Below are 21,827 nucleotides of genomic sequence, written 5' to 3' on the forward strand. Positions count from 1 at the left end.
ACAGACTGCCAGTTTTTGCTCTGACATGCAGAGATCATGGAATCATGGTTCCTGTTCTTTACAACAAGAAAACTGAAAAACAAAACCTTTTCTTAGATCCACCAGAGAACTGAGGTCACTGGGTAAATCACTGTCCTGAGAACTGGAGAGAAAAGAGAGGATAGGGAGAATCAAAGCTTATTAGAAGCAAAAGCCTAGGACCATAAGCCCACTGCTGGAGACGTTATTTCTTTTCACCACCATACACACAAGGAGAGAGTAGGATGAAATATTTAAAGTGGTGAAAGCAAAAAACCAACGACCTAGAAATCTCTATCAGTGAAATTATCCTTCAACAGCGGAGGAGGAATAAAGGCTTTCTCAAACAATAGAGGGGATTTGTCACCAGTAGACCTGTTTGCAAAAAATATCAAAAAAAGTTCTTCAGAAAGAAGATTTTTTAAAAGATTTATTTATTTTAGAGAGAGAGAGAGAGACAGAGATCAAAATCTTGGATCTACATAAAGAAGACCATTTGAGAAGGAATAAATGAAGGTAAAATAAAATCCTTTTTTTTCTTTTTCTTAATAGATCTAATAGATATAACAACAGCAACAATTTATCGGGTGACTATAGCTTGGATAAATGAGTCACAAAAATGTCATGAGACAGGAATGAGGAACTGGGATGCTGTTTTAAGATACCTGCACAAACCATAAAGCAATCTAGTGTTATTTGGAAATGGACTTAGATTAGTTACAAATGTATAACACAAACCATAGGCAACCCCTAAAAACATTTTAAAATTCATATGCGATTGCAAGGGACAATAAACAGCCAAAAGACAATTTTGGAAAATCTTGAAAAATAAAACTGGAGGGCTTATACTTTCTGATTTTAAAATTACCACAAAACTACACTAATCAAAATAGTGTGGTACTGGCTTAAGATAGACATACAGATCAACAGAATAAAAGAGTCCAGAAATAAGCCCATAAGCCTATAAGGAACTGATTTTCAACAAGAATGCCAAGAGCATTCACTGGGGAAAGAACAGACAAATAATACTGAGACAACTGGATACCCACATGCAAAAGAATGGAACTGCACCTTAACCTCACAATGTACAACTCAAAATAGATCAAAGACCTAAATATAAGAGCTAAAAGTATCACCGTCTTAGAAGACATACAAATGGCCAATAACCACACAAAATGATGCTCAACATCATTAATGACTAAGGAAATGCAAACCAAAACTACAAGATACCACTTCATACCTAGTAGCAAGGCTATACTCAAAAAAAAAAAGGAAAATAACTGTTGACAAGGATGTGGAGAAATTGGAATCCTGTGCACTGTTGATGGGGATGTAAAATGATACAGCAGCTGTAGAAAACCGTATGGTTGATTCCTCAAAAGAGTTAAACACAGAATCACCATATAACCCAGCAATTCTACTTCTGAATTCACATCCAAAAAAGTAAAAACAGGAATTTAGGTATTTGTACACCCATGTTCAATAGCATTTAGTTGGGGAAGAAGAAAAAGTCTGGTGATAGTGGTGATGGTCGCACAATGTGAATGTACTTACCGCCACAGAACTGTACACATAATAATGGTTAAAATGGAAATTTTTATGTACATTTGCCACAATTTATTTTTATTTTTTAAGATTTTTTAAAAGATTTATTTATTTGAGAGAGAGAGAGAGCAAACGAGCGACCAGGGAAGGGCAAAGGGGGATGGAAAGAGAAACCCAAGCAGATTCCAGGCTGAGCGTGGAGCCCAATGTGGGGCTTGATCCCACGAACCTGAGATCACAACCTGAGCCTAAACCAAGAGTCAGACACTTAACTGACTGTGCCACCCAGGTGCCCCAAGATTTTATTTTTAAGTAATCTCTACAGCCAACATGGGGTTTGAACTTACAACCTCAAGATCAAGAGTTGCATGCTCCACTGACTGAACCAGCTAGGTGCCCTGTCACATTTTTTTTAAAAAAGTAAAGGTTTCCAAAGAAGACATCCAGATGGCTAACACACACATGAAAAGATGCTCAACATCACTCATCATCAGGAAAATATAAATCAAAACCATGGTGAGATACCACCTCACACCTGTCAGAATGGCTAAAATTAACAACACAGGAAACAACAGGTGCTGGCGAGGATGCAGAGAAAGGGGAACCCTCTTGCACTGTTGGTGGAAATGCAAACTGATGCACTGTGGACAACAGTATGGAGGTTCCTCAAAAAGTTAAAGACAGTGGGCACCTGGGTGGCTCAGTTGGTTAAGCAACTGCCTTCTGCTCAGGTCATGATCCTGGAGTTCCGGGATCGAGTCCCACGTCGGGCTCCCTGCTGAGCAAGGAGTCTGCTTCTCCCTCTGAACATCTTCCCTCTCATGCTCTCTATCTCTCATTCTCTCTCTCTCAAATAAAAATAAAATCTTTAAAAAAAAAAAAGTTAAAGACAGAACTACCCTATGACCCAGCAACTGCAATACTAGGTATTTATCCAAAGGATATAAAAATGCTGATTTGAAGGGACACCTCAGTGTTTATAGCAGCTATCAACAATAGTCAAATTATAGAAAGGCCCAAATGTCCATTGACTGATGAATGGATAAAGAAGATATGGTATACGCGCGCGCGCGCGCGCGCACACACACACACACACACACACACACACACACACACACACACACACACACTGGAATATTACTAAGCCATCAAAAAGAATGAAATCTTGCCATTTACAACATGGATGGAACTAGAGTGTATTATGCCAAGTGTAAACAGTCAAAGACAAATACCATAGGATTTCACTCTGTGGAATTTAAGAAACAAAACAGATAAACATAGGGGAAGGGAAGGAAAAACTAAATAAGATAAAAACAGAGAGGGAGGCAAACCATAAGAGACTATAGTTAGGAGAACAAACTGGGTTGCTAGAGGGGAGGTGGGTGGAGGATGGGCTAAATGGGGGATGGGCATTAAGGAGGGCACTTTTTGAGATGAGCACTGGGTGTTATATGTAAGTGATGAATCACTAAATTCTACTCCTAAAACCAATACTGCATTATATGTTAACTAAATTGAATTTAAATTTTAAAAAAATCAAGTAAAGGAAGAAAAGGAACCATGTTAATCTGTGCAGTAATCACTTGGAAATACGGCAGCTTGAGGTGAGCTACATTTAGTGAACATATACTTAAAATGTGAAATCTGACCAATTATAAACATATTGAAAACCTTCTATCAAATTAAAAGAAAAATGGGCAAAGAAGCTGAATAGACATTTCACCAAAAAAAGACACGCAAATGGCCAATAAAGCAAGAGAAAAGATGCTCAACATCATTAGTCATTAAGGAAATGCAAATCAAAATACAAGATGCCCCTTACACCGACTAGGGTGGCTGTAATTAACAAACAAAACAGGTAGAAAATAACAGATATTGGTGAGAATGTAGAAAAATTAAAACCCTTGAACACTGCTGGTGAGAATCTAAAATGGTGCAGCCAAGGTGCCTTGGTGGCTCAGTCACTTGGGTGTCCAACTCTTGATTTCAGCTTGGGTCATGGTCTCAGGGTTGTGGAATCAAGACCTGCCTCGGGCTCCACACTCAGCAGTGAGTCTGATTCAGATTCTCTCTCTCCTTCTCCCTCTGCCCCTCATGCACCCATGCACATGAGCCCTCTCTAAATAAATAAAATAAAATCTTAAAAAAAAAGGTGCATTTTACTCAAAAAGTAAAATATAGGGGGCCTGGTTGGCCCATAGAGCATGCAGCTCTTGATTTGAGGGTCATGAGTTCAAGCCTCATACTGGGTATAGAGATTACAAAAATAAACTAAAAATAAACTTAAAAAAGAAAAAAAGTTAAATGTAAAATTACCACATGACCCAGCAATTCCATTCCTAGCTACATACCCAAAAAAACTAAAAACCTATATCTGAACAAAAACTTGTATATGAAGGTTCATAGAAGCACTATTTACAATAATCAAAAGACAGAAATTATGAACATAATGCCTATGAACTGACAAATGGAAATGTGGTATATCCACACAGAATATTTTTTAGCCTTAAAAAAAAAATGAAGTAATGATACATACTACAACATGAATGGACCTAGAAAACATGCTAAGTGAAAGAAGCAGACACAAAATATCATGTTATATATATAATTCGATTTATATGACATATCCAGAAAAGATAAATCAGAGAGATAGAAAGCAGATTAGTGTTCTCCAGGGGCTGTGGAGAAAGAGGAACAAGAAGGAACTGCTTAGTAGGTTTCGGGTTTTTCCTTTGGGGATGATGAAAATGTTTTGGAACTAGATAAAGGTTATACGTGCAAAATACCATGAATGTACCAAATGCCACAAATTATATGCTTCAAAATACTTAATTTTATGTCATGTGAATTTTACCTCAATAAGTAAAATAAGAGGGTACTGGAACTGATAACATCTTACGAAAACAATTACCCAAACATGTCAAGTTATTTTACTACTGACTGCCTCCCAACTAAAACAAAATAACACTGAAATATTTCTTTTTTTTTTTTAGTTTATTTTTTTTAGTAATCTCTACACCCAATGTGGGACTCAAACTCATGATCCCAAGATCAAGAGTCCCATGCTCTTCTGACTGAGCCAGCCAATGACTCCAACACTGAAATTTTTCTTAAACCTTTTTAAGATTAAGTGCTAAGTTGAAGGGGCACACGCACTCCAAAGTTTATAACAGCACTATCAACAATAGCCAAATTATGGAGAGAGCCCAAATGTCCATCGACAGATGAATGGATAAAGATGTGGTATACATATAGAATGGAATATTACTCAGCCATCAAAAAGAACGAAATCTTGCCATTTGCAACAATGTGGATGGAACTAGAGTGTATTATGCTAAGCGAAATAAGTCAGAGAACAATAAATATCATGATTTCACTCATATGTGGAATTTAAGAAACAAATGAACACAGGGGAAGGGAAAGAAAAAGAAGATACAAACAGAAAGGGAGGCAAACCATAAGAGACTCTATAGTTAAAAGAACAAACTGAAGGTTGCTGGAGAGCAGGTGGGTGGGGGATGGGCTAAATGGGTGATGGGTATTAAAGAGGGCACTTGTTGGGATGAGCACTGGTGGTTACACATAAGTGATGAATCACTAAATTCTACTCCTGAAACCAATACTACACGATATGTTAACCAACTTGAATTTAAATTAAAAAACAAAAAAAAGCCCACACCATTTTAAGATTAAGATGCTTCTAACAGGGGCGCCTGGGTGGCTCAGTCCATTAAGCAGCTGCCTTTGGCTCAGGTCGTGACCTCAGGGTCCTGGTATCAGGCCCTACATCAGGCTCCCTGCTCAGTGGGGAGTTTGCTTCTCCTTCTCTCTGCCCCTCCCCTGCCTGTGCTCTCTCATTCTCTCAAATAAATAATAAAATCTTTAAAAAACAAAAGATGCTCCTGACATTTTTCTAAATCACAATATTTCTTTAGTGAGAGAAAAGAAGTATTACACAACGCTTCTCAAGCATAATTTATTCATGGGCTTATTTACTCTAAAATCTAAAAGATATTTTTAAAAGCTGGATGAGGTGGCTCTTCTGATTTAGTCACCATGAGCAAAAAGGTCACACAAAACCTGAAAACTCAGCTATCACAAGTTACTTTAAATTTTATACCTAAAAAGCACAATAGCACAATACAAAGATTTCCATTGGGGGGCGCCTAGGTGGCTCAGTCGTTAAGCGCCTGCCTTCGGCTCAGGTCATGATCCCGGGGTCCTGGGATGGAGCCCCACATCGGATTCCCTGCTCGTCGGGAAGCCTGCTTCTCCCTCTCCCACTCCCCCTGCTTGGGTTCCCCCTCCCGCTGTGTCTCTCTCTGTCAAATAAATAAATAAAATCTTTAAAACAAAGATTTCCATTGGTTATTTCTCACAATCTCTTTTACGAAACAGTTTCAAATGGTCTGATTTGCCCTGTTACTCACTGTAAGCACCACTTCCCTTCTGACAGTGACGTCACCTAGGATTAAAACTTTTCTGAGTCAGTCTTCTTTATTTCTTGGTCTCCAGATATTACTAGCTGTTTCTTTAAAAGAGGCTTTAGAGGTAGAGATACTTGAACTTGACATCCTGTGTCTACCACTTATCAGCAATGTGAACTTCAGAAGTAGCTTCCTTTCTTTGCCTCATTGCTCAATCTGTAAAATTGTCATAATGGCCACACCTCAGGGGCTTGTTGTGAGAAAAAAGTGAGATGTGTCCAAAGCATTTAGCATACTGCCCATTTCATAAACACTCAAACTACCATCACTATTATTACTATTCTGTGTTTTCACTAATAATTCCCTAGAACAGGCCCTCATGGGTGCTTGATTATATCCATTAGATTATGTGTGTGCCTCAACTGGCTTCTTTCATTCCTATCTTTTAGTAGTCCAAAGGACTCTGCACATCACCATCAGATTTACCTTCAGACATACAAATGCATGCTGTTACTCCCCAGCTTAAAAAACCTTTATGGGTCTACTTATTGCCAACATCAAATCTAACTTCCTCTGCATGACATTCATTATCCTCTATTAACAGCTGTTTCTCAAACTTTAGCGTACATCAGAATCATCTGGAATGTTTGTTAAACAGATTGGTGGACCCCACCCCTACAGTTTCCAATTCAGTCTAGAGCAGGCCTCAAAATTTGCATTTATAGTAAATATCCAGGTGATGCTAATGCTGCTGATTTAGGAACCACACTTTGAGAAGTACTACTCATATATGATGTCATTCTGCCTCCTTAAGCTTATTTTTCCCCACTCTCTAACTGGCGCACACAGCTTTGATTGGATTAGTCTTTTCTACTCTCCCTCACTGCTTAGCTTGGGGCCTGAAAACACTTTCTTGCTTACTCAAATTATACCTAAGTCTGTGGTTCCCAGCACTGCCTGCACATTACAATCACCTGGAAAAGCTTTTTCACGAATTGTGGAGGCACCCCCCCCCCAATATTCTGATTCAACTGATCCTGGGAAAAGCTTCCCCCAAGTGATTCTAAAGAGCTGCCAGAGCTGAGATCCACTACTCTACCTTCAATCTCCTTCCCATCAGGATTATGAACTGAATGTTCTCCCCTCCAAATTCCTAATTCCCAGATTATATCATCAAGTTTGCATTCATTTACTTATTGGATTGTATTACTCTCAACCTACAATTTTAAGTCTTGTTTCTCCAACTTGGTAAATAATCTTATCTTCAATTTCTATTTTCCTAAAGCACTAGTATGATGACTACACAGTAGGAACTCTGTGGTTATTTCTTCATTGATTGTGGATTCAAATTAGAAGTCAGAACTTTAAAGTATTTCTAATTTATCCAAACCAGGAAACTATGGTCCCTCTTTTTTTAAAAAAAATACAGTTCTGCAACAAGCTTATTTTGTTATGGTGATCATTTAACTCCTTCCTTCCCCAATAACTAAATTGAAAAGAAAAATACTAATGTATCAAAATGCTGTGGAGAATAATAAAACGATTAACAGCATCATAAATGGCTTCACAGTTGCTTCCTTAGAGCAAATAGCCTTGTCTAAATCCATTAAAGACTGTTTCAAAACAGTTAAAGAGAATCAAAACACACATATTTAAAGATGCTGAAGCTCTGAATAGTTCTATGATTTGTTTTCTCAACAGATGTGCATCCTTCAAGCCCTGAATTCACCAGATGCATATTAAATTAATCCGTACTTTTAGTTTTACATAACACTCCACTCTAGTTTTATAAATATACCACCACATAAAGCAGAATTCCACTGTTGCTTTGTGACATTAAATATTAACAGGTTATTTCCACTGTGCAAAAAAAAAAATACATTAAGATTCATTTTAATGCAGCCGAATGTGTGCTTACTAAATATAGGCTATAATATCTTCATTATTTTTTAATTGGCCAATTTCTATCTAGAATGTGAAAAATGACAAATTTGCTCTTAACTGAAGACCTAGTGACACCTGGCACTTTAAGAAATATACACTAGGGCACCTGGGTGGCTCAGTTGGTTAAGCGACTGCCTTCGGCTCAGGTCATGATCCTGGAGTCCCGGGATCGAGTCCCACATCGGGCTCCCTGCTCAGCGGGGAGGCTGCTTCTCCCTCTGACCCTCCCCCCTCTCATGTGCTCTCTCTCTCTCTCACTCTCTCAAATAAATAAATAAAATCTTTAAAAAAAAAAAGAAATATACACTAACTCACTCGACACTTCAGAAATTAGGAATTCAACCAAAAACTTGAATTCTATACTGTAGTTTAATAGTCCACTTAAATTTTCTGGAAAATGTACTTCTTACAAAATCATAATTTCTTCATAAGCTAAAATGAATTCTTGCATTATAAGAGAAACAGGACTGGACTGGGAGTCAGGAGATCTGGGTTCCAGTCTCACTCATTAGCTATTCCATCTTGAGTGCATCACTTAGTCTCTCTACACTTCAGTAATTTCGCTGTAAAATAAAAGGGTCTACCTAGACCATCTCTGCGTTTTCTTTTAGCTTTATGATTCCACAATCTCTGAAACTCAAGAAACACAAGCATTAACCAGATGGATCCCATTAAAGACAAAGTGAGCTTACACATTGATTGATTTGGAGAGCATCTATCTCTGAAAAAACTAAGTGCTTTCACACAAACAGATTGTTCCTTGTGTCTATTGTTAATTAACTAGGTGAAAAAGCAAATAAAACAGACCAAACATGGAGTTATTAAACAGTTTTTGCATCATACCTTAGATGACCAGAATATTTGGAGGCCAAAAACCAATTAAGGTTAAGATGTTCTGGAAAATGGAAGGTGTCCTAGAAGTCCAGGAAAGGACAGTTAATAAAGCCAACTGAAAGTGAATTCTAGGTAACAGTTTCTACTTAGGCTATGTAAGAAATCGTGTCTCAGGGCACCTGGGTGGCTCAGTCGTTGGGCGTCTACCTTTGGCTTGGGTCATGATCCTAGGGTCCTGGGATCAAGCCCCACATCGGGCTCCCTGCTCCGCGGGAAGCCTGCTTCACCCTCTCCCACTCCCCGTTTGTGTTCCCTCTCTTGCTCTGTCTCTGTCAAATAAATAAAAAAATCTTAAAAAAAAAGAAATAATGTCTCATGATAGCATTTTATTATGTTTAGAACAGATATTCCCTCTGAGTCCAAATTGGAAATAATCAGGCAACTATACAGCAGTACCCATGATGTCTCTTCTAGTCAATCTTTGCCAGCTCAAGCTTCTGGATAGTCTTCAACAAGTGTTAATAGGAAGAAGAAAAAACCAGAAGAGGACAGCCAAGAAATCTACATTATACCCTGCACAACAATAAAAGGCAAGTGGCAAAGGACTTTAACTTTAGTGATGGTTCAAAAATTCTGAATTTAGATCTCCCTCAAGCCCTGTTACCACATGCAACTGTCATATGGCCAGTACCACATTTAGCTCACACTTAATGCCCAATTACATATCTCAAAGAATTAAGCACCTATCAATTAACACCTAATGACCTAATATAATCTTTTTGAAAGGGAAATTCAGACTGAAAAATGCTTCTAATTACATCTGAGAATATTAGGAAAATCTCTTTTCAAAACCACCCCCAAGAATTATTTTATTCATTTTCATTTCTAAATATATATATATTTATCTCACCCAGGAGTTGGGGCGAGAGGAAAGGTTTAAATGGCAGAGCACAGAGAATTTCTAGGATAATGAAAATACTCTGTATATTATAATGATGTGTATTATACACTTTTACAAACCCATAGAATGTACAAAACAAAGAATGAACCCAAAGCTACTATGGACTTCAGGTGATTATGTGTCAATAGAGTTCATCAAATGTGTCAAATTGTTCACCAACTGTAACAAATGTACCACTCTGGTGGAGATGATGGGGGAGGCTATGCCTGTATAGTGCAGAAGGTTTATGGGAAATCTGTTTTCTTCCTTTCAATTTTGTTGTGAATCTAAAACTGCCCTTAAAAAATAAAGTCTTTGGGGGCACCTGGGTGGCTCAGTCAGTTAAGCATCAGACTCCTGGTTTTGGCTCAGGTCATGATCTCAGGGACATGGGATGGAGCCCCAAGTGGGCCTCTGCGCTCAGCAGGGAGTCAGCTTGAGGATTCTCTCTCTCCCTCTGCCCCTAGCCTGGCTCACACATGTGTGTGCTCTCTCTCAAATAAATAAATAAATCCTTAAAAAAGAAATAAATAAATAAAGTCTTTTTAGGGGGCACCTGGCTGGCTCTGTCAGGAGAGCATGCGACTCTTGATCTCGGGGTTGTAAGTTGGAGACCCATGCTGGGTACAGAGATTACTTAAAAATAAAATAAAACAAATAAATAAAAAAGTCTTTAAAAAAATCACATTAACATTTTTTGAACAGAAAAAACACTTTTATAAATCAATTGGACATCCTTGTACAAAAATATGAATAGAGGGCGCCTGGGTGGCTCAGTTGGTTAAGTGACTGCCTTCGGCTCTGGTCATGATCCTGGAGTCCTGGGATCGAGTCCCACATCGGACTCCCTGCTTAGCAGGGAGTCTGCTTCTCCCTCTGACCCTCTTCCCTCTCGTGCTATCTCTCATTCTCTCTCAAATAAATAAAATCTTTAAAATATATATATATATGAATAAACACACAGTCCTTAAACCTTTCACAAAAATTAGCTCGACATGGATCTTTAAAAAAAAACATGGACAGGGGCACCTGGGTGGCTCAGTCGGTTAAGCGACTGCCTTCGGCTCAGGTCATGATCCCAGGGTCCTGGGATCGAGCCCCACATCGGGCTCCCTGCTCCGCCAGAAGCCTGCTTCTCTCTCTCCCACTCCCCCTGCTTGTGTTCCCTCTCACGCTGTCTCTCTCTCTCTCTCTCTCTCTCTGTCAATTAAATAAATAAATAAAATATTTAAAAAAAAAAAAACAAAACATGGATCTTAGGGGCACCTGGGTGGCTCGGTTGGTTAAGCGACTGCCTTCAGCTTGGGTCATGATCCCGGAGTCCTGGGATCGAGTCCCATGTCGGGCTCCTGGCTCAGTGGGCAGCCTGCTTCTCCCTCTGACCCTCTCCCCTCTCATGCTGTTTCTCTCTCTCTCTTTCTCTCTCTCAAATAAATAAATAAAATCTTTTTAAAAAAGTATCATTAAAAATAAATAAATAAAATGGATCTTAGAACTCAATGTAAAATATAAAACTATAAAAATTCTTGAAGATCACATGGGACAAAATCTTTACGACCCTGAGTTTGGCAATGAGTTTTTAGATGCAATACCAAAAGCAAACTCAATGAAAGAAGAACTTGGTAAGGTGGACTTCATTAGAATTTTAAACTTTCGTACTATGAAAGACAGTTAAGAGAATAGAGACAGGGCACCTGGGTGGCTCAGTTGGTTGAGCGACTGCCTTTGGCTCAGGTCATGATCCTGAAGTCCCAGGATCGAGTCCCGCATCGGGCTCCCTGCTCAGCAGGGAGTCTGCTTCTCCCTCTGACCCTCCCCTGTCTCATGCTCTCTCTATCTCATTCTCTCTCTCAAATAAATAAATAAAATCTTAAAAAAAAGAGAGAGAGAGAATAAAGAGACAGGGGGTGCCTGGGTGGCTCAGTTCTTGAGCATCTGCCTTCGGCTCAGGTCATGGTCCCAGGGTCCTGGGATCAAGCCCCACATCGGGCTCCCTGTTCGGCAGGAAGCCTGCTTCTCCCTCTCCTACTCCCTCTGCTTGTGTTCCGTCTCTCACTATGTCTCTCTCTGTCAAATAAATAAAAAAAAAAAAGAGAGAATAAAGAGACAAACCACAGATTGGGAAAAAATTATTTGCAAAAACCTGCATCTGTAAAAATATTTGCAAAAAACCGTATCTGATAAAAATACATATACAAATTATACAAAGAACACTTAAAACTCAACAATAAGAAAGCAAACAACCCAATTTAATAAAATGGGTGGAAGATGTGAACAGACACCTCTCCAAAGAAGATATATAGATGGCCAATAAGTATATGAAAAGGTGCTCAATATTTTATGTCATTAGGGAACTGCAAATTAAAACACCTATTAGAATGACTAAAGTACAAAAAACTGACCATACCAAATTCTGGCAAGGATGTAGAGCAACAGGAACACTCATTCATTGCTGATGGGAATGCAAAATGATATAACCGCTTTGGAAGACAGTTTGGCAGTTTCCTATAAAATTAAACGTTTACCATACAATCCAACAATCATGCTCCTAGGCATTTACCTAAAGGAGCTATCAAGCCACAAAAAGACAGGGAGAAACCTTAAATACATACAACACAAAGAGTAAACCTTAATGAAAATCATGCACTACAGTTAATAATGTATCAATATTGGTATATTAATTGTAACTAATGTATCACACTAACACAAGATGTTAGTAATAGGGGAAATGGGGGTGTAGTTTTGTGGATATGGAGATATGGAATTCTAACTGCTCAATTATTCTGTAAATTTAAAACTGTTAGACGAACCATGAGAGACTACGGACTCTGAAAAACAAACTGAGGGTTCCAGAGGGGAGGGGGTGGGGGGATGGATTAGCCTGGGGATGGGTTAGCCTGGGGATGGGTTAGCCTGGTGATGGGTATTAAAGAGGGCACATTCTGCACAGAGCACTGAGTGTTATATGCAAACAATGAATCATGGAACACTACATCAAAAACTAACAGTGTAATGTATGGTCATTAACATAACATAATAATAAAAAAATAAAATAAAATAAAACTGTTAAAAGAATAAAGTCTTAATTCAAAAAACAACTGGGTATCTACAGATAGGAGATACTGCTACTTTAGGCTACAGAAATTCAAGAACAGTGAAAGAAACTACCTTTAAATAAAATCAAATTTAAATCAATTTAAATAAAAAAAATTAACTTTAATCCCCTTGCCTTTTTCCTGGCATTGGTCATATCCCTGCTCACTAGCACCTACATGAGAGTGACCTCTAGGAAATAAAGAAAACAATCCAGCTAAGAAGCTGCTTGACCATACCTATGGTTAGCAATTTAGCCTGAAGAACTAAAATGAGATCCGGTGATTACCATGGACACGTCACACACACACACACACCCCCCAAAAACTTAAAACATTTTCACACTATTCATTAATACCAGCAGACAAAATGTATTTATAAACTTATCAAGAGAAACATAAACGTATAGTACTTTCATTCAGAAGCCCAAAAGTCCTCAACACCTCTTTTCTAGGTTAGAAAATGTAAGCTACGGGGCGCCTGGGTGGCTCAGATGGTTAAGCGTCTGCTTTCGGCTCAGGTCATGATCCCGGGGTCCTGGGATCGAGCCCCACATCGGGCTCCCTGCTCAGCGGGAAGCCTGCTTCTCCCTCTCCCGCTCCCCCTGCTTGTGTTCCCTCTCTCACTGTGTCTCTCTCTGTCAAATAAATAAAATCTTAAAAAAAAGAAAAAAAGAAAATGTAAGCTACAGAAATCAGTGTGGGTCCAATGCTATATTGTTCCTTGGAAAATTTATATGTCATTTTAATGAAGAAACTGTAGCATTTTGACAGGCTTACCCAGCACCCAGGGGTAATGCACCAAGTCGTCTTTGATGGCAAAGGCAATAGCTACCTGTTCATTTAGCTTCTCTGGCCAAGGCAAAATCCAAGAGAATATCCCTTTCCCCAGTATGTCTATGCCTCCATTGTGATGGGTGAGTGATTATTGAAGAACAATTCCCATCCCTGACACCCCAACCCTTGCCATAACTACACTGCCCACTTAGAGCTTCTGGTGAAGAAAAGACTAGAGCAGTATAGGGGCAGCCCATCAGTCTTCCTACAACACCAGAACATTTCTGCTGCAGACAAAGCATGGCTCTCTTCTATCCAGATTGCTCTCTCTTCAGTCCATTTCTGAGAGACCACACTAGTACTACTTTATAGTTTCTCAAAGATGCCTGGGTGTTTCTGGTCCATGCCAGGTGCCAACTACTGTAACCTGAACAGGTAACAGTCTTTTCCAGCTCAGTAAACCCAAAAGCCTATTCTTAGGATTTATTAAGATCTGAACTGAAAAATGGCAAGTATGTGGCCTATGAACTATATGGTACCATTTAGATGAAAGTAATAGCAACTAGCATATGGTAAGGCAAAACTCCCTACTGAAAGATTAAATTTAAGTGGACTCATCACTAAATAAAAAAATCCTCAGCAGAAGCTTCTCTTCTAGTTGTTAACATGAAGGAGAAAAAAATATTTATTCTGTATCTCCATAATCCATTTTTAAGCAACTTCCAGCAACAAGTGTTGACAAAAATGGTCAATGATGACAAAGATGTATGAAGCTACCTAATGTTGATAGTTTAAAAATAACTTAATTAGTTTTAACCGTTATCTGTGATCCTTTTGTGTAAAAATTCAAGTTCTTTTATTATATGTTCACTGATATGGCTGAAATTACATAATATAAATCTACTGAGGACTTTCATTTTTGAAAAATAATCTGATGAATTCAAAGCCATAAAACATGAAGGGGTGAGGGAATAAGGAATCTGAAACAGATGGCATCTGATTTTTTTTCTGAGTCCATCTTGAACACAATCCCAATAATATCAAAATCCAATTTAGTTCTCCAAATAAGTAATCCACAAAACTTAAAATGGTAATTCTGAAGTAATTTCATTTTTTTCCCCTCCTAGCTTCTCAAAGTTTCTATATTAGGCAGAAATGAGTAGAGATAACTTAGATGTTAAAAACAGAAAAACTATCATGCCACAAATTCTAAAGTTCTTTCATGAAAATCTACTTCCATTTATCTAAAACCATTGAAAAGCAATTTCTACAATTGGTGATATTAAAATCTGTCTGTGATATCAGCCTTTTTTTCTTTGTAAGTGATTATTTATCCTTAGTAGAGACCAAATAGTATCTCCAGAAAATAATATACTTTTAAAAAAGGAACAAGCTCTGGAAGACTAATCATTTGGTTTGAGTAAAGCACTGCTTGGCATTTTTTAAACATTTCCACAGTAACTGTTTCACTACCAATTTGGTAGCACCAGTAAAATTAACTGTACTTTGTTCCTTATATGTTTCTAGCATATGGTATATAAAACTTCCCAATCTTTCCTAAAACTTTTTGAAATCATCCAAGAGATGCAATATTAAAGAAATGTTTAGTCATTTTTAGGTTTCCTGACAAGCAAATTCCAAAAATGACAACTGCAAAGATCCTCGGAATGGTCACATACTTTGAGGGGAAAAAGGTCAATGAGAAAAGTGTCCTAACGGTCTCTAATGTTGCCTACTACTACTTAAGTAGATATTTTTCCTCTAACAGCTAGTATCCTATCTCATATCCCAAAGTAAATTTAATTTAGTAATAAATTAAAGTTCTATCAGAATATAGGGGGGGAAATGGGAGCTTCTGATGGCTTTACCAAAGCAAGATAATACAGCCTCAATTTTAAGGTTCAAAAGACGATTAAAAATGGAGATCCAATGAAACACAGCTAAAAGCTTACATATACACTAAAGACTTAATACCAAAAGAAAAAGAAAAAAAGACTTTATACACTCAGAAAAGCCATTCAGAAAGTTGAATAATCTTACAAAAAAATCTACAAGCGGGAGTGCCTGGGTAGCTCAGATAGTTAAGCGTCTGCCTTCAGCTCAGGTCATGATCCCAGGGTCCTGGGATCGAGTCCCGCATCAGGCTCCCCGCTCAGCGGGAAGCCTGCCTCTCCCTCTCCCACTCCCCCTGCTTGTGTTCCCTCTCTCTCTCTATCAAATAAATAAATAAAATCTTCAAAAAAAAATTAAAAATTACGTACCAGCTACATCAAAAACCAAACTGTATTAGTTGATAATCTGACATAAGAGATTACATATAACTGTATCATTTTAAATCTATAAAATGAATATAAAGACTTGCTATTCTTAGATTTAGTTCTATATTCTCATGAATGATTAAAAGCAGAAATTCATTGTTTTCATTTATTTTACAGAATATTATACATAAGAATTCTGTAAGTATTGCTAGTCTAATTAAGATAAGTCATGCTACTGATGTTGATGTTTTTTAAAATTACAACTACTTTCTATTTTATGCCCCAATTTTAATTCTCTTCAGAGACATGTGATGTTAATTAAACTTTATATACGTTATATGTATGGAAGTGATGAATTACTATATTGTACACCTGAAACTAATATAACACTGTTAACTGGAATTAAAAACTTAAAAGAAAATTTGTACACATCACTATTTAAAAAAATTTAAGATTTTATTTACTTATTTGACAGGGAAAGACATACTAAGAGAGGGAACACAAGCAGGGGAAGTAGGAAAGGGAGAAGCAGGCCTCCCGCCGAGCAGGGAGCCCAGTGAGGGGGTTCGATGCGGGGGCTCAATCCCATGACCCCGGGATCATGACCTGAGCCAAAGGCAGACGCTTAACGACCGAGCCACCCAGGAGCCCCTAAATTTTTTTTTTTATGCTACACTATACACACTACAAATCCGAGAAAAACCTTTTGAAACAATGGTCACTTCAATAAATGCACATACTGTTCTCTATTTTGTAGAGTTTAAAGAACCTACTAATAACTGAATTTCATGCTACTTTTGATAAATTTCTAGAAGCCACTGAAAGTCCTGTTGTATACATATGTCTTTGCAATATTATCCAGTTCCCTTCCCATCCTGGGCTATCTTGACTGTCTGAGATAATAACAATCCATCTTTCAATTAGAAGGTGCTTCCATTTAGGGACGCCTGGGTGGCTCAGTCAGTTAAACGTCTGCCTTCAGCTCAGGTAATGATCCCCAGGTCCTGGGATGGGTCCCGCATGGGGCTCCTTGCTCAGCGGGAGTCTGCTTCTCCCTCTGCCTGATGTTCCCCCTACTTATGCGCTCTGACAAATAGATAAAATCTTAAAAAAAAAAAAACAAAAAGTGAGGTTGTGGAAAAGGATTGCAGACTGACTTAAAAAAAAAAAAAAGGACGGGCATGGGATGGAGCCCCACATCGAGCTCCCTGCTTCTCCCTCTCCCCCTACTTGTGTTTCCTCTCTCGCTGTCTCTCTCTGTCAAATAAATAAATCTTAAAAAAAAAAAAAAGGAAGGTGCTTCCATTTAAAGTGCACTGCTATTTATTTATTTTCTTTTTTTTTAAGTAGGCTCCACGTGCGCGTGGAGACCAACTCCGGGCTTGAACTCAGGATCCTGAGATCAAGACCTGAGCTGAGATCAAGAGTCCGAGGCTTAACCCACTGAGCCACCCAGGCCCCCCTGAAGTGGACTGTTATTTAAATATAATACTCAAACACACACCCTTACAATACTGGTAAACGTTTTAACTCATTTTACTTATGAAGAAATTAAATCTCGGTACGTCCCATGACTTGCCCAAGGTCAACAACTAGCCAGTGGCACAGTCTGAGTTCAATCCCCGATTTACCTACCTCAAAGCCAATACTTCCACTTGACCACAATTATCTCCTTACAAGATTAAGAGACAGGCTCAAAAGCTGAAGATCTTGTCTCTCTGAACGTTCGCATACTTCAGTCGCTAATTAAAATATAAATGAAGAGGATCTTTCTGCTTCATTTAAACTAGGACAGCTTACTGACAGGTAAGAAAGAGATTGGAAAAGGAGGCTTGTCTCAACATGTCTCGCCTAGACCTCTATATCGGTATAGTTCCCCCAGTCTATTTTTTATAAACATGCATATCTACCAAACATGGTTATGCCCGACTACCCTGTAGTTTGGTGCTTTTCCGTGTTGCACTTTTCTAAGACAATTTATACCAGATTTAACATTGAACTGGGAGACCTGGTTGAATATGCTATTCTGGCACTTTCCAAACATCTGAAGTATCATTTAAGGGCAAAGAACCTAGTTCCACCCTCTTTTTTACGCTGTGATGCTTGCCCACTTGGGAGGTACCGCTCCGGTAGGACTCTGGGGCGAGAGAGCAGTAAAGGAAGAAGTGGGGGAAGCACACGGAAGTTGGGTGGAGGGAGGTCTCCTTACCCACTCTTCTGCCCTAGCTCCGCCAAGGGCGGCTCCCCGCGGTGCCCAGCCGCCTCACAACCCCCACAACCCTGGAAGCCGTGCTCTGTCACAGAAGGGTAGGCAGGGGAAGAAAGGGATTGCCCCAATCACTCAGAGAAGGTCCATGCTCCCCTTCTGGCCCGGGAGGATGCTCCCCCTTTCAGAGCGATCCCTCCAGGTGGCAAACTCCCGGTCCACTCCGGCGGAAGTCTTCTGCATCCGAGGGGTCGCCTCCTCCGCAACCTCGAGCTAGCCACCCGAAACTCTCTGCCAGCGGTGTCCCCCAAACCCTCCATTCCACCCCCACAACCCGCCACAGGCACACACGCCGGCCTGCGCCCCACCCAGGATCTCCGCAGCCCCCTCCCCAACCCGGAGAAGGGCCCCCCACCAGTCCCTACAGACACACACACCTTCAGGTTCCAGCCTCCCGGACCCCGTCGAAGCCGGAGTGAGTACCTGGTCCGGCAATGCTCCGAGGTTCAGATAGGGCGGGAGCGGTCCCCTCCCGGAGTCGCCGAGCTCTTCTCTACCCACCCGCAGTGGTGGCTTCTCTCTTTCCCAGGAGCCGGCGGGAGAGGAGGTGCGGGAGGGGAGGGGGAAAGCGAGGAGCCGAGGGGCTGTAAGAGCCGAGCCGGAACCACTAGCGCTGGCCCCACCCTCGGCCCGGCGCAGAGCACCCTGGCGCTCGCGATAGGACAAACTTAGAGCAGGCAGTAAGAAATGGACACCACCACTTCCGGGTTATCCCCACTACTGCCCCTCCCTAGCAACCGCGTGGGGTTGCTAAGCGGAAGTGCCTTCAAAGACAACCACCCCCATTTCTTCTGGAACTACCAGGAGGTAGGTCGGAGCGGCTACCTCTTTGGCAACACCCTCTTACCTTTTCCCCGTGGTCTTAGAAGGGACCAGAGACATGGAGCCCAGCTTGCTTTTCCCTTCAACTGTAGTCCCCACTCCAGCCCCCAGCCGCTATGTACACCTGCTCCCTCCCACCCTGAGTCCCAGGCGGACCCATTGGCTCCTCCTAAAGCTCTCTCTGGTCCCTCGTGGGAGTTTTTTTCTGGCGATTTAGCATCTCCCTCTTGTGGATTTTCAGTTATGTTTCAACTGCGTTTAAAAAAAAAATCTTCAATGTTACGAAAGCTTTTTCATGCACTTCGTTCTCCTGTGACAGCCTCTGAAACCGAATGGTGAGAAAAGATTTGTCTTCATCTATCTTATCTTTTGTGAGGATTACACATTTGTGTACGATCTAGAAATAACCTAGCTTAAATGGAAGGTAAAAACAAGGATTGGTTGTAAATCGAGTAAAGTGATTTTGATCCTTAAAAGTGAAAAAAGGCCAAAGGAAGCCGGTAATCAAGGTGGAGAAAGACAACGTTTAATCCTCCACTCAGAATAAACTTTCATACCTACACTGTGGACAAGAAAAATGTTATGAGACCTCATTTACTCTTCTGTCGGGGTGATCTGAATTTTGAAAGTATTGGGAAAACTGGCTATGGTAAAACCCAATATAATTAATCCTCTCTTTAGAAAAATGACCCATGCATTATCATTATGGCATTTAACATTCAGAAAAATGTAGTTGGGTATTCAGAAAAAAATTAGTAAAAATCTTGGCTGGACTTTCTTATTTTTTTTAAGATTTTATTTATTTATTTGACAGAGAGAGACACAGCGAGAGCAGGAACACAAGCAGGGGGAGTGGGAGAGGGAGAAGCAGGCTTCCCGCGGAGCAGAGAGCCCCCATGCGGGGGCTCAATCCCGGGACCCTAAGATCATGACCTGAGCCGAAGGCAGACGCTTAACGACTGAGCCACCCAGGTGCCCCTGGACGTTCTTATTTTGAATATGTTTAAAAGCAGTAAAACTTGAGTAGCTGCTGAATCTGTTCTCTATTCCATGGCAGTGAATGTACTTGTAATTGCTGACTCTGATTTTATTGGTCATGATAGCCTCTTAGTCACCAATATTGGACTGTTTTCCACCTCATCTGGGACAGAGGAAATGAGCTTTGGTAACTTAAAAGAAAGAGCAGGACTGTTGGTTTCCTGTACACATGAGACAGCATTAAATTGATTCACCCTAGACAGTTCAGCAAAACCTGTAGGAAATCACTTGAGATTCAAATGTCAGTAGTAATTTAACAAGTCTAAAACATTTCAACTCTTGCCATGGACACACATACCTGTGGGAGTATACACATACAAAAAAAAAATTCAAATGGAATCTGAATACATCCAGCAATTAATAGTTCTTTTAAAGTGGTGCCTGGCTGGCTCAGTTAGTAGAGCATGCAAGTTCCAGCCCTAAGTCGGGTGTAGAGGTTACTTAAAAAAACAAACCAAAACCCTCCTGGTGATAGGTCACAAGTGATAAACCTGTTACTATGACAAAATAGAGGATAGTATTTCAATTGTCAACAGAATCAAAAATTTTTAAATTAGAAAAAACTATGAGCTCAGTGAGCAATGACTTATCTAAAACTATGGTGGATTTAGATGTCGCTAAAAATCTTAAAACATGATATGATAAATGTGTTCTATAGAAATAAATATTTTATTGGGTAAAATTAATTGTTAAGATTTTTTTAAGATTTTATTTATTTTTCAGAGAGAAAGAGAGAGAGCACAAGCGGGGGGAAGCGGCAGGCAGAGCACCCAGAGCAGGCAGAGGGAGAAGCAGGCTTCCCACTGAGCAAGGAGCCAGATGCAGGACTCAGTCCCAGGAACCCAGGATCATGATCTAAGCCGGAAGGGAGACGCTTAACTGACTGAGCCACCCAGGCATCCCAAAATTAATTTTTAAGATTAAATATGGTAATAGCCAATATAGAAATGCAGGTTCCTATGCATCATTCATTTTTCCAGTTGCCTGAGGAAATATGAGTTATAAAAGCATTCATTTAAATCTTCTCTTCCTATAGTTTTTTTTTAATTATTCAATTGCTTTTGTATAGTTGTATGAATAACGGGCTTTCTAAATTGTCATATGACATATAATTCTATCATTTTCTTTTTTAAAAAAAGATTTATTTATTTATGAGGGGTGCCTGTGTGGCTCAGTCAATTAAGTGTCTGCCTTATGCTCAGGTCATGATTCCAGGGTCCTGGGATCAAGCCCACATCAGGCTCCCTGCTCAGCAGTTAGTCTGTTTCTCCCTCTTCCTCTAGCCCTCTGCCTGCTTGTGCTTGCTCTCTCTCTCTCCAAGTATAGGAGCGAGAGAGCACATGTGATTGGGGGGAGGAGCAGAGAGAGAATCTTCAAGCAGACTCCCAGCTCAGCAGGGAGTCCAACATGGGGTTGAATCCCACAACCCATGAGATCATGACCTGAGGTGAAACCAAGAGATGCCTTACTGATTGAGCCACCCAGGTGCCCTATAATTATATCATTTTCAGTATACTCATTGCTTGTAGACCTCTAAAATTGTACAGCAAAATCCACATCTAAAACTAGCTATGTGGGTTTAAATGCATTTTTAGGGATTTTGTGAGGAGTACTAGAGGAATCTGTATTCTTAATATGAACCATAATTAAGACAGTACTCTCAGAACCTGGCTAGATCTCAATTAGCCTTCAAAGACAGTACAGTACCCCTCATCCTGTAGATGAATATGGGACCTCCAGTCTTTTTGCCAATCTCTTGAAAGTATTTTTCACTTTTTTTAATCATCTCTTGTGATCATTTAATAAAATTAGGGTATCTAGGGGCGCCTGGGTGGCTCAGATGGTTAAGCGTCTGCCTTCGGCTCA

At 39.8% G+C, this 21,827-nt stretch overlaps 1 protein-coding gene across 9 annotated transcripts in view; it reads right to left on the reverse strand.

Moving 5' to 3' along the window:
* Positions 1 to 18,751, reverse strand: part of CSNK1G1 (casein kinase 1 gamma 1) — a 174,257-nt gene extending 155,506 nt beyond the window's left edge. For 3 of the 9 annotated variants that reach the window (XM_028100400.2, XM_088024853.1, XM_028100404.2), the window contains exon 1: positions 18,479 to 18,750. The gene's annotated coding sequence lies outside the window, so the exon portion shown is untranslated. Of the gene's footprint in view, positions 1 to 18,044; positions 18,130 to 18,478 lie in introns of all 9 variants that reach the window. The other 6 variants (XM_028100398.2, XM_028100397.2, XM_088024854.1 and 3 more) reach the window with 5 other exon arrangements.
* Positions 18,752 to 21,827: the final 3,076 nt, after the last annotated feature.

The sequence above is a fragment of the Eumetopias jubatus genome, unplaced genomic scaffold (assembly GCF_037043125.1).
Source record: "Eumetopias jubatus isolate StellerSeaLion01/CBP00866 unplaced genomic scaffold, mEumJub1_p1.0 scaffold_7, whole genome shotgun sequence".
NCBI lineage: Eukaryota > Metazoa > Chordata > Mammalia > Carnivora > Otariidae > Eumetopias > Eumetopias jubatus.